We start from the raw sequence: 13,094 nt of genomic DNA on the forward strand, positions 1-13,094 counted from the left end.
ACTCAAAATGAAACTAATTTCATATTTTGTGTATTTCCACAGTGAGGTTGGTGTTCTATGTAATAATTACTCTGGCTAATTGCTTTGTAACTTCTCTGTAGCTCATGAAATTTCCAGGTTACATAAATTTCACGCTAACTGTCTGAGACGTGACCATGCAGCACATGTCTTCCTCTTCTTCCTCGCAGTCTCACGTCAGAGTGTTTTCTCTTTAAATTCTGAGAGGGGAAGTAGGTACTGCACAAAGCAACATACATGCATATATGTCAGAATAAGGCTGGCATCCAGATCCAGGAAATCATTTTTCTACAGGCATAATTTAAGAGTTACTTGTTTTCTGTTTTCCAGGAAGCCCAAATCATCACCCTTCCACCGCCATGCTTAATAGATGACATGATATGTTTGTGCTCATATGCTTTGTTTGCTTTTTCACCAAACATGGAGCTGTGCATTATGTCCAAAGGACACTGATCAAGATTTCTAGAAGATGCAACTTTGCAAACCTAAGACATGCTGCCATGTTCTTTTGTAGAGAGAAATGGCTTTCTTCTAGAAACTGTTCAGTCTTTTTCTAATTGTGCTGTCATGAACTTTACAGGCCTCAGCTAGCATGGTAAATGTTAAGAGTCTGAGATATCACATCGGGGGTTTTCTGGAGTTTCTCTGAGCATAGCACGATCAAACCTTTGCTTGGACGTCCACTCCTGAGAATATTTTGGCACCTGAATGGTCCAGACCAGCAGACTGTCAAAACCTTTGCTATTACAAAGGTAGTCACACTTGCTGATTGTAAGTTAATCAAGTGCATTTGACTCTTAATTTCTATGAAAGCAGCATTCCTTTTTAAACGATTCAGATATGAAATATAAAAAAATAAATATAGATTTTCACCCATCTTATATCTGAATCAATTGTAGTTCCACAGACGTGTAAAGCAAATAGGATAATAATACAATAAAAGGACAGCTTATCTCTGTGATTAAGCGCAGATGGAGACTAAACTTGAGTTCATATTGCAGACTTTGACACAGTTATCAATAAAACGATTATATTACTGTGAAGACCGTTTCCTGTAGCTATGCGTGCTGTCATTTTTAAACCTATCAAACGCTAGGTGCTCGTAGGGCTCAGCACCGGTGTCACGGCAGACAACAGACCGGGAAAAGGCACAAGTGGTGTAACTTCCCCTTTCTCTATAAATCTCCAACAGAAAGCCCAAAGGAAGACGTCACCAAAGCTTAATAATTTGCTAATGCCAGGAAATGCAAAGTGGTCTAGCACTGCAAAAACAGCATGCATCTGTCTGCACACACCACACTGTCAATTCACATCCTGTGTCTCGTGGTCATGTGACATTTAAAAATGCCACTGTAAATGACAGCACAGTGCACAGTGGGTCCCTGATGGGCCCCTGAAGGGGAGAGCGAAATTCCATACGCTTAGCATTAGTATCAGCCATATTTCCAAGTAGTGAAGGAGCACTGCATGACAAATTTTAACTTTGTTTGCCTTTTTTTCTTCATGCAATCTCCTTTAATCGTATGCATATGCTTGACTTTTGAGAAAGCTACTAACCCACAGGTGTCCTTGCGATGCTTTACTGGTTTCTAAAGGCCCTGTTGTTTCCCTGAGTTTGACCTGCTATTTTAAAGCATGCAAAAACCACAGGTTCTTAATTCACTCAGACGTCTAATGAGAGCTCTGCAGATTAAAATCACTGATAAAATTCAGCACTGTAACATCAAATTGATTGTCTCTGTTTGAGTCAGCAGCCTCTTTTTTTTTGGTGATTTTTAAATGCGCCATGAATATTGTGCGGCATAGTCCTAGATTGATATATTTCAAATCAGCTGATCTGAAGGGGATTTATTGACTTTGAGATATTTTTTATTTGATCTATTGTCTGGTATGGTATATTTTAAAGGACCAGTCAGAGTTTAAAAAATGTAATAAACTTTTAAGTGAATATATTGGAGAAAATAACTAATCCAGTGTTTGCCTGATAGCAGACAGAACTGTCAACCCACTGCGCTCAATTTAAATCTTCATTCGGCTCGGTGGAGAGGTCACTTGCAAAGGTCGAAGCTCAGTCCTGTGCACAAACGATGGCTATGTGTTCATGCCCCTTAAAATTTGTCTAAGAAGAACCTACATGCTCATAGTTACACCCACGGCCAATTTAGAAAAACAAAATTAACCAAACATGCATTCCTTTGGACTGTGGGAGAAAGCCAGAGTACCAGGAGAGAACTTAGAGACACATGAGGTGAGCATGCAAACTCCACACAGAAAGGCCTCAGCTGGCCAGTGGATTCACCCCAGGACCTTCTTGTTAATCACCAAAACACTGAGCTGCACGTAGGACACTCAACTATATTCTTATTATAGTGATCATAGTGTATGGCTGTCTATTCCCAAAGCCCTCCTAGACATGTTAATCAATGAATTTGTTTATGTAAAACACTCTTTTGGAACAAATCGTAAGGGTTTTTGTAAGTGAACTAAAGTCCATGTAACACAAAGCCACAGCACCCAAAAGATGGAAGGCTGACGTCATAGTGCCAGAGACCATTGCATGGATGGCAGCATGAGGAGGACCAAGACAACAATAGGCAGGTGGTTTTAATGATGTAGTTTCTGTATGGATTTGGTCTGTATCCAGATTTGACAGTTTTGTTTTGTTGCCTGCTCTGATTTTAAGATTGAAGAATTTCTCAATGCTTAATTCATTTTATATCAATTGCAAGACTCAATACATTAAGGCACTTTAAAATTTATTTGCTGTTTCTACAAGCAGCCCTTGGGCAATTTCTAATTTCTTGTCTCATCAGTCGGTTGGTGGTGATACATGACATTTAGCATGAGGCCTTTGAAAGATCCTCCTCCAGCTGTCCCTGGTTAAGAAACACAAGAGTCACTGGATCAGCGTCTTTGGGCTCTTTGTTTGAAGTATGATGGCAGTGTGTTATTAGAGCCACTGTAAATCAGCTGTGCCTGTGCTAATATACTTCAGCTGTCAAACAACTACACAGAGACACACACAGAAAAGTGTTCCTCTGATGTTTGTAAAGGATCACAACTCTAATCCGGGAGCAAACATTTGTCATTATGTTCTGCAGCAGCACAACCCTTCACCAACATACAAAAACTCAATACTGGTCAATATTCACACACGCACACACACAATGGGATTGAGGGCTTTTACACTCTCATTGTCATTGACATTCGGTTTGCAGTATTGTATTTCTTTGAGATTTGAGAGTTGAAATGACTGTTTCTTGAAAAGGCCACACCTTGGTGCTGTGAATTGAGGAGCTGTTTGGGGCAAATGCTTCCCTGAAACATTAGATTTTTCTCCACGCCACTTTCTTTGTATTTTCTGATGAAATTATTGTTTAATTGTAGGCAGTCTGAGGGAAAACATGATTCATCTCTCTCTAATGCTGGAACAAACACAGGGGGGGGGGGGGGGGGGGGCATGTGACTGACAGGCTGTTTAGCACTCATACTCGTACTCTGTTCATCTCGTTGACAGTAGATTGAACTGACAGACACCTCCTTGAGCGCATGCACATACACACATGCATGCATGCACACACACATACACAGTGGAACCACAGGCCAGACAGAGCTCCATGACAAGTCCTGGTAATTCAACCATAGTTAACTTAATGAGGGTAGTAGACACCTTGACACATACACATACAAGGGGCATGCTATCAAACATGATTGTCGTAGTGTTGAGTGAGACAACCAAAACATCATATGAGAAGACTTGATCGGGTTACCTCTGCAGTCTGAAGTGTGCAGCTGCATAGCAGAGCAGCGTATCATAATCCACTGAATTAGTTTTGTTTGCTGCAGGCTTAAAAAGATAACCTACTGAGCCACCTACATCATGAAATAAGCTCATGGCGTTTTGCTTCTGTACCTCAGCCATGGAGGTTTTGATCATGTTAATACGACAGCAACAAATGTACATACGTACAGTGTGAGCAGTAATATGGGTTTCAGTTTATACTTCATTTGGCATTAACACTTGTTTTAAATTTGAGTTTACTTGTAATTGTGTGCACATCGGTGATGTAAAGAACACTTGTCTGTTCAGTCGAGCAAGAGAAAAACAGATCAAAGTGAAACGAGGATCACATTCACAGAAAGGTCATCTTTGGCCTGGGACAGGACTAGAAATAGATGTATATAGATTATTCTGCAAAATCCGATTTGAGGGGAAGTAAAACATTGGGGTCAGATAATAAGGGGGAAAACCACAAAATGAAATAGTTGAGTTTTTAAAAAAAAAACAAGAATAAACAACAAACAAGGTTCCCCCATATTAATGCAGTTCCTCCGCCACCCCTCCCTCTGCAGGACCGTGGTGACTTTCAGTGTTTAGTGCCGCTTCTGCTGCTGACACAAGGCTTTTGTTTCAGCCTGGCTCCAAAACAAGAGGAACCCAGAGGACCATACGAGCATAACAGGAGCACAACAAGTGAACCAAACTCGGACACCCTACTGACTCCTGTAACCCAGTTAGCAGAGGAAACTTCACACAAGTAGAAAAGCCAGTTCCTAGTGCATGTCTGCAATGTGTCTGCTTTCCCCATGTGAATGCTTTTTTTTTTCTTCTTTTTTTTTTTTGCTGACAGTGGAGGGCTGACTAATTACAGTCCAACTACTGCAGCCACACTTTGATAGGCACCACGCTGCTGCAGCACACAAGCATCTGCAGCCTGCATCGCTGCAGTTTCTGGGGACAAGAACAAACTGTTTTCTGGTGAGAAACTGTCAATATGGTATGCATAAAAAAGAACTGTGTGATACTGTAACATGAAGCCTCTTTTCCACTTGCACTCATTTTTTTTATGCCACACCTGCTTTGAGTGCCACAATGTGAAAGAAATGCTTGTGAGAAATACTTTTGCAAACACCTTTTTATTTTTAGCTTTTGTGTTGTTTTTTCTTACCACATTGCTTGAGTCATGTTTTATCTGGTTTTGCCCTCTTTCTGCTCCTTGTGTGGATTTGTTGCTGCACATTTGAGTCCTTTGGATTCTTAGCTGGCCTCCACTGACTCTCTCTGTCTCTCAGTTTTCTCTTCTCCCCTGCTCTCTATTTTTCTTTTTTCCTCTCTTCTGGAGTCCTGAGACACAGTGACCCACTTCCAGTTCCTTCCTCTCTCCAAAGCAGAGTGTGTGTAAATGTTAAAGTTAACGGTTTTTGTTTTTGCAGCCTTTTTGCTGCACAACGCCCCCCCCCCCCCTTCCCTTCTTTCCTCTCTTTTTTTTCTCCCATACAACAAACCCAATTCCACTGACTCTCTCTCTCTCTCTTTTTCTGCGATTCAGAGAAACTCCGTCAGTTTCTATGAGCATATATGAGCATGTGTCCAAAGATGTGCACATATACTTGGAGCAGCAATGAAAAGATTTGAAAGTGCTTACACAAGTCTGGTGTCTGACATGCCATGCAACCTGTTAAACCTATAGCTGAATTCTGCCTCTCTCTCACTCCTGTTTCTTTTACCCCTCTTAACTCCAGTGTCTCCCCCCTCTTGTTTTTCTCCCTCTACCTTCCCCCCATGGCTGAGTCTGGCAGGGCCACGGGTTCAAAGATGTGCAAGCACCAGAATGTAGGTCAGCCATCGGTGCTGAGTTACCGATTAGAAACAGCTGTGTGTTTGTGGGCCATTTTCTCCACTGAGGCCATTGCAGAGAAACGGTGCAGAGAAAAGCTTTGCTGTCTTTGAACACCCTCTGCTCTGAAACTCCTAAACTTCATTCTACTTTCACCCCCCTAGAGATGGGGGGGGGGGGGGGGGGGGGGGGATGAATCAGCCACTTTGGCTTTGGTCAGCTCATCTACAATGACATGTAAACAAATCTAGTCAGGTAGTGCTGTCCTATATGCATGCAGAAACAATAAGCATGTTTAATTTGTCGCTCTTTTGTTCATAAATGGTAGTTCCTTGATCCCCCCCCCCCCCCCCTTTTTTTTTCTCTTTCCTCTGAGCCCTTAAAATAGTCTGGCATGTCTGTGGTTCTGTCTATTGTGTTTGAATGAAACCATTGCTCAACTGCAGAATGTGTTTCCCTCCTTATGCTGTAACTAATGTGTAGCATGAAATAACTGGGAATGAGGGTGGGGGGGGTGTCTGTAAATGACACCAGTACTGGCATGTCTTGATCAGCCCTGGATGCCCCACCAGAACAGCCCTTATTACCAGTGCCTGTCTATATATACAATAATTACCTTTTGCCTGTTAGAAATTCATGTTTAAAACCCCTAAATACACTAGTGTGGGAGGAGCGCAGGGAAAAACGACATCACTCCTTGCACATCCAAACTATGAAACAACCCTCCTTCTAGTGCTGTCTGAGCACCGGATATGAGCCAAACCCTGTACCTTGCAGCTGCGTGCCCAACATGTCAAATGGGGAAAAAAATAAATGCATGCAGACACCCAAACACATACATTTACATGTAGCAAACTCAACAAAGCAAATGTGCGTGCAAGCAAACAAAGAGCATATACAAAGGCTCAGATGCAATCAGTCACAGAAGCTCAAGTTGTACGGTATGTATGACCTCGAGTGATAGTCATCACAGCGGCGTGCTGTCTCTGACAATTGTCCCTGCCACGCCCTTTTGAACACTTGTGAGCTAGCTAATGAAAAGCTTAAGAAGGGCATGTCAGTAACAAAAGTACGGACGCACACTGACACACACACAACTCATTACTCGCACGGCACGTGTGCATTTTTTAAAGATTGGCAGAGCCCAGCTGAGAAACTGATCCTTCGACCAAAATATATGGTGTCCCCCATTTGTGCACTATGTGATATTTGTTCTGGGTCATGGCATCATTTAGCAGGAATAGTAAAAAGTAAATTACAGTGCAGAAGTGGTTAAAGATGTTTCTGCTTACTATTTGGAAACTCTCGTGCAAGTGAGCGAGATGTAGAGCCCCGACGCTGTTGTCACATGCTCCTGGGATGGTCCTAATTTCCGCATTAGGAAATTGTTCTGTAGACCACTGTGTGTTCATCTGACCTTGAGTTGGATTGTGGAAACAACATGAATACGAGTCTCTTTTTAAAGAACACGTCGGCAGGTGTTTCCAGTAAAATATTACTTTGCAAGTCAGGTGCCTAAAAGTCTGAAATTTCCATAGTTTCTGAATGGTTGCCCTGACTTGCAAGGGTGTTTTCCCAGTTGGGAAATTTATTTTTACCTTTTCCAGCTCTGCATGAATGTGGAATTAGCATAAAATTTGAAAACATAAATAGGTGCTTCCCATTAAACTACAAATGCGTGTGTGGATTTACTTCTGGCCTCTGTTCAGCTAAAATAAATGAGATGCACTGTCCATTTGAGAGTTACAGTTACAGTTGTTGGTGGGTTTATTCATTTTTTTTTTTACATTTCTGACAAAGCAAGCTTTTCCTGATTGATGGTGACGCTTTCATAGGTTAGCTGCTACACATGCAGGAAAAAACTAACCTTAATAGTTAAGAAGGTCTAAGTACTCAAGTATTTCACTCTCAGGCTGATTGATGTTGATGTTTTCTACAATCAAAAACTACAAACTTCAAAGCAGCCTTTCAAGCCTACAGGGGCTGGGTGTCTCACTTCCAGTGAATACACGGAAGTGCACAGTCACAAGTCACAACAAGTCCAGAGGTTAGACGCAATGGCACAGTAGGGATCTGCAAATCCAGACATCCTGACAGGGAACCTCGGCAGAATGTCAAACTCGCTTCTGAACTGTGAGACATGAGCCTCGGTTTTTCTTTTTGTTTCAGAAACAGAGTGCTTTCATTTGCTGATATTCAGCCATCATGAGGAGAAAATCACATCCACTGGTGGGTGGTCTGTCACCATATGTCTATGCTGCCCACCCACAGGAGAAGATCGGCCTGGTTTGCATATTTATAGGGAGGATGTTTGCTGTTGGAGCCCGCTGTTTGAGTGTATGAATTAGCTTAAGTTCGCCAGTTGCCATGGTCACCGATATGGTTGTTTTATTTAGGCCTGCCCCCCTCCAGGCTTCCTTGACTTTCTGTAGCTGTATGGGTCGTGCTGTTGTCTGTGTTTCCGCCTGGTGGGACACCCCCCCCCCCCCCCCCCCCCACTACTAAACCACTCCAGCATGAACATAAATATTTAATAAAAGTGAATCAAGCAGAAAATCTATAATGATTTACATCCTGCATGGCATATTATGAATGCAGCAGTGCCACGCACTCAGGTTTTAACACTGCATGAGATCGTGGAGGACGCATGGAGGACATATGCCACAGCAACATGGTGCTGTCAGGACAGCACAGTGCCCAGGAGGGGAAGGAGGATGTGACAGTCGCTCTACCACATGCAAGGTAGGCAGAGGAACCCAGGAACTGGGAGGGAGTCCAAATGAGAAGAGCCAGACACAGAATATTGTCCAGAGTCCACCGCTAGTTCCACAAGAAAAGGGGTTGGACCACAAGATTTGGAACAGCAAAGGATAGCCGAACAGTTTGTCACCTTTCAGCCTCTCGTTGTGTGGACAGCCGTCAGCTCTGTGGGAGGAGCTGCACAGATGGAGAAAGCTGGGCATGCTGTATGAAGGGACATGGGAGGAAAAAAATTATTTTTTGTAGCCTCAGTGTGCACAAATAAACCCAGTGCATTCAACAAAATCACTAACAGAGGACCTAAAGAGCAGTCACCTCCAAAATAATAAAATCCACCCCCTTTTTTTTTTTTAAAGGACCAAGGCACAAATCACTTCAGAAGTTCCAAAGCTGTTTCATCATCTGTTAAGAACATGTTTTTAAGCCATATAGGCCCTGAAGGTATCCAATCTGTGAGCATGTGTACATCATATCAGTCTCATGCTGAGATTAGCACAGACGTTGTTCAAAGAGACGTGACACCTAGCACATTCACTGTGCGCTCGGACTGCAGTGCTGCCAAAGCGAATACTGACCTTACAAAACAGAAAAAAATGATGACCTTCTCAAGTCATCAGAAACGCTTGGTAAGAAGAGATCACTCACCACAAATGTTGCATGATTGTGGAAGGGAAATGTCTTAAAGAAATTCAGTTAGATAACGAAAAGAATGGATACACAGTAGATCCCATTTACAGAAGAGCGGTGTGGCCGATTAATAGTATAGAGCATGTAGATTGCACCCACACACAGAATATGACCTGGGAGGACGTCAAACAACTTCACGGTGATAGGAGCTGAGTCACGTGACCTTGTCTCGACCTGGAGAGAGGGCTGAGAGACAAAAGGCAAAACCAACACACCACTTTGAACAGAAATAAAGGGAGTGACGAGTAGTGGCATTTTGTGTCTGGGACTGCCCGACACATCTGAGAGAGTCTGACTGAAAGAAAGACATCTGATGGTTTGAAGCCTGCCAACATCAAAGGCTTTTAGTCGGGGCCGAGATGAGACTCGAGCTCAGAGGTTTTGTTGTGCGACAAACTGCAAGCTTCACCATGACAGCGTCCTTCCTTTTAAAAGCAAAACAATGTGATGCAACATTTCTCAGCGCACCTTCTCATAAGCATTTGTTTGCCTTTACAGTAAAATGTTAAAATAGAAAACTTATTTTCACCTTTTTTTTTTAGCACTTTTTAACAGTTCTAATTAAACACTGATAAATACAATATTGTGGTGGCGATCGTGGCTCAAGAGTTGGGAGTTCGCCTTGTAATCGGAAGGTTGCCGGTTCGAGCCCTGGTTTGGACAGTCTTGGTCGTTGTGTCCTTGGGCAAGACACTTCACCCTTTGCCTACTGGTGGTGGTCAGAGGGCCCGGTGGCGCCAGTGTCCAGCAGCCTCGCCTCTGTCAGTGCACCCCAGGGTGGCTGTGGCTACAATGTAGCTTGCCATCACGTGTGTGTGGATGACTGGATGTGTAAACTGCTTTGGGGTCCTTAGGGACTAGTGAAGCGCTATACAAATACAGGCCATTTACAATAAATAAGTAAATAATATTACATGATGCAATCTGATGTGTGGCTTGCAGTACAGTAGTTGGACAGACTTATTGCCTGTTGTGGACACACCCCACCTCGCCCTCAGGAACATTTCCAGACAGTTAATTCATTGGTATTTCTTTACTGCATCAACACCTATGACACACAGGAAAATGCATCGGGATAGACGAAGGAACATGTAATTTCAATGACTAAGACTGTTTGTGTCAGCGTCTACTACACAAAACCTGTGGTGCGCTGCATCACGCTAATACCGAGTGGTTAATTTTCAATAGCAAGTGTGAAGTCACATGAGGCGTTAGTACTTTTTCAGTCATGTGAATATGAGGTGTTGCTCGAGACCAATCAGAGCTTGCTCATAGTGAAAAAAGAAATCACCTACATGCATGAGCACGAACACTGAATTTTTAGATATCAGCTTTAACTCTGTGCACTCTTGAAATCGTCTTTACGGCTTGAGTTTTACTTCGTGGTGCAAAAATGGCAGAACGCAGACCACACTGAGGAACGTTGGCCCAGAGGATGTTGGGGAAGATGGGTGGAGGGATGAGACGGAAGGAAGGTAGCCCGTAAACAATCAGTGTCAACAAGATAAACAACTCCCTAAGTCTGCAAATCCCTCTCCCCTTGTCGCTCATTAGCGTTCCTGATTTACAATCGCACTGAAGCCCCATGAGTACACTGCAGCCTGGCTGCAGGGCTGGTAAAGCTAAGATAGAGGTGTTTTATTACCAACCCCCCACCTCATTTGAGCTAAAACTTTTTGGGCATTAAATTAGACATATATGTATTTACTGAAATAACACCGTCCTGGAACATATTTATAATTAAAGATCAAATGATAACCAAGTAAATAAAATTGACATGTCTTGTCATTTCTTGCCACGTCTTTGCTGTTTGCTGCCTCCGCTGCTTCAGATTATTAATTATTGAAAACATCTTTATGACTCATGGGCACAACTGTAAGTGTTGTGAGACTAGCTTAGAAGTGTCATGTAAAAGAAAAAAAAAGCAGTAACCCCAAATTCAGTCACTTAATGGAGGCGTTTTAGGCTGTTTCCTGTGAACATCGCTGTGATTAGGGGATTATCACTTTGATGCTGGTTGCTTAAAAAAAGTGTTTTCGATATTTTGTTTGTCACTGGTGACTAAAAATGGAAAATGTTGATTAAAAATGAAACCTTGCATTTTCATTTCACTGAATCTTCACCTTCTTTGATTTCTTGTCATCACAGTTAAGCCTTCGCTTTTGGTTTTTGATAACTGTATGTGGAAGGTTTCTGCAGATTTGGGTCTTGGTGTCGCATAATTATCTTACTATAGTACACAAAATGCCTGTGTTTGTTTCTTTGCCCATGAACTCCTCCTAGATGATTGTGAGCTGAGCTACCAAACTAGGCACACAGATATATCCTCAGGCTTCTGAGGGTTCTTATCTATATCAGACATTATGTTGTGACAATGTAACCTAGAAAAAACTTAGCGACTTGCAAATACCTGTTTTTAGCATTTATGCACCTGTGACACCTTATAAAAGCATTATGTCAGTTTTCAGTTCATGAGAGTAGCATCTCATTTATATCCACTAAAGTTTAATTGTGCAGGCCTAGCAACAGGCTAAAATGGGCAATTTTTAGCACCCCTATTTTCCCCAGTTTTCATATGTTTATTTGTTCATCTTATTCACGCTGAGAAAATTAAGTATATCAGTTTCATAACAGCACAACCAAGCCAATCAGTTCTGTACTAGTAAAAATAATACTCCAGCAAACAAGGAGAAGAGAAACAACTTCAAAGCCCAAAATGAAGAAGCTCATAGTTTGATTAAAAAAACAAAACAAAATACTGGCATATACAGTTTCTGATCATATTCTTACATTAACAACATTCAGTAATTAACCCCCCCCCCCAACATTAGTTTAAAGCAACCACTATTAAAAAGGCCAAAAATAAAGTCTCTTCCTCAGTTGACTTTATGACCTAAATTTCACAAATAGTCATAATGCTCTTATTCACAGTTCAGTGCTATTAATTTGCAGCACAAATGCCATTGGTCTGAGGCCAGATGGGGCTATAGCGTTGAGGCATTTGACTATGATGGAATGATGGATGAGGGGGTTGGAAAGAAAGAGCAAGTGGAGAGAATTGTCATTTGTATGACAGGCCTGAAGCAATGAGCAATGCAAGGCCTGGGCCGCTGTGATCATAGAGCATGCAGATGATAAGTCTATAAATAGGCGTATGCAGCAGGAGGGACAAAGGCTATTTCCTCTCATATGATGCAAAGGGATTGTTGGACTTCTGCACTGTAATGAACGCTTGAGAGGTTGACCAGTCACCACTTTTGAAATTTAGGTTCAGGTGTATAAAATGTGTGAGCCTGGTGTCTGATTTGGCCACGCTGCATTTCTTTTTAATGTCTAGTTTATGTCTGTAAAAATACTCTGCAGATGTCTACATGACAAGTGTTTCCGGTATTATTTTTAAACTAAAATAATTTAAAATTCTAAGCACACATTTTATATTCTGCCAACCATGCTAACTTCTTTGTGAAACATGTTTTGGCTGAATTTTCCACTGGAACCGAATGGGTTGTCAAACTATGCCACTGAATAATTACAGCAGCCCAAAAGCCACATCTTTCTACTTAAGAGCACTCGACTAAGAGAGGAAACAGAAGTGATAACATGCACAAGATGATGAATGCATGCTTGCATAAAGGATCTTTGCAGGATCAAGGTCAGTTTACTTGTAGGCATTTGTTTTATAGTGCTGACCTCCCTCTGAGGTCAAACAAATGCTCATACAACAAAACCCAGAGGAGGCAAACACACCCACTGTGTCTCCATAAGCCTGTGGCCTTCTGCGATCAGAAACCAGCTACAAGATTATGCAGGTTTCAGTGGCACAGTGCATCAAATGTACATGTGGGCCCATGATAAGAAGCGTTCAAGTTGCCTAACGTCTCTGTAATTACCCAAGGAATAGTCATGAGATGTAGTCCAAACGCAGCATCAGGCCTGGCCGGAGAAAATGCAGCAACTGAGCAGATGTGAAACACTTGCATTCTATGTGTGATGGGTTATATTCTCACTATG

This window comes from Astatotilapia calliptera, chromosome 6, assembly GCF_964374335.1.
Source record: "Astatotilapia calliptera chromosome 6, fAstCal68.1, whole genome shotgun sequence".
NCBI classification, from domain to species: domain Eukaryota; kingdom Metazoa; phylum Chordata; class Actinopteri; order Cichliformes; family Cichlidae; genus Astatotilapia; species Astatotilapia calliptera.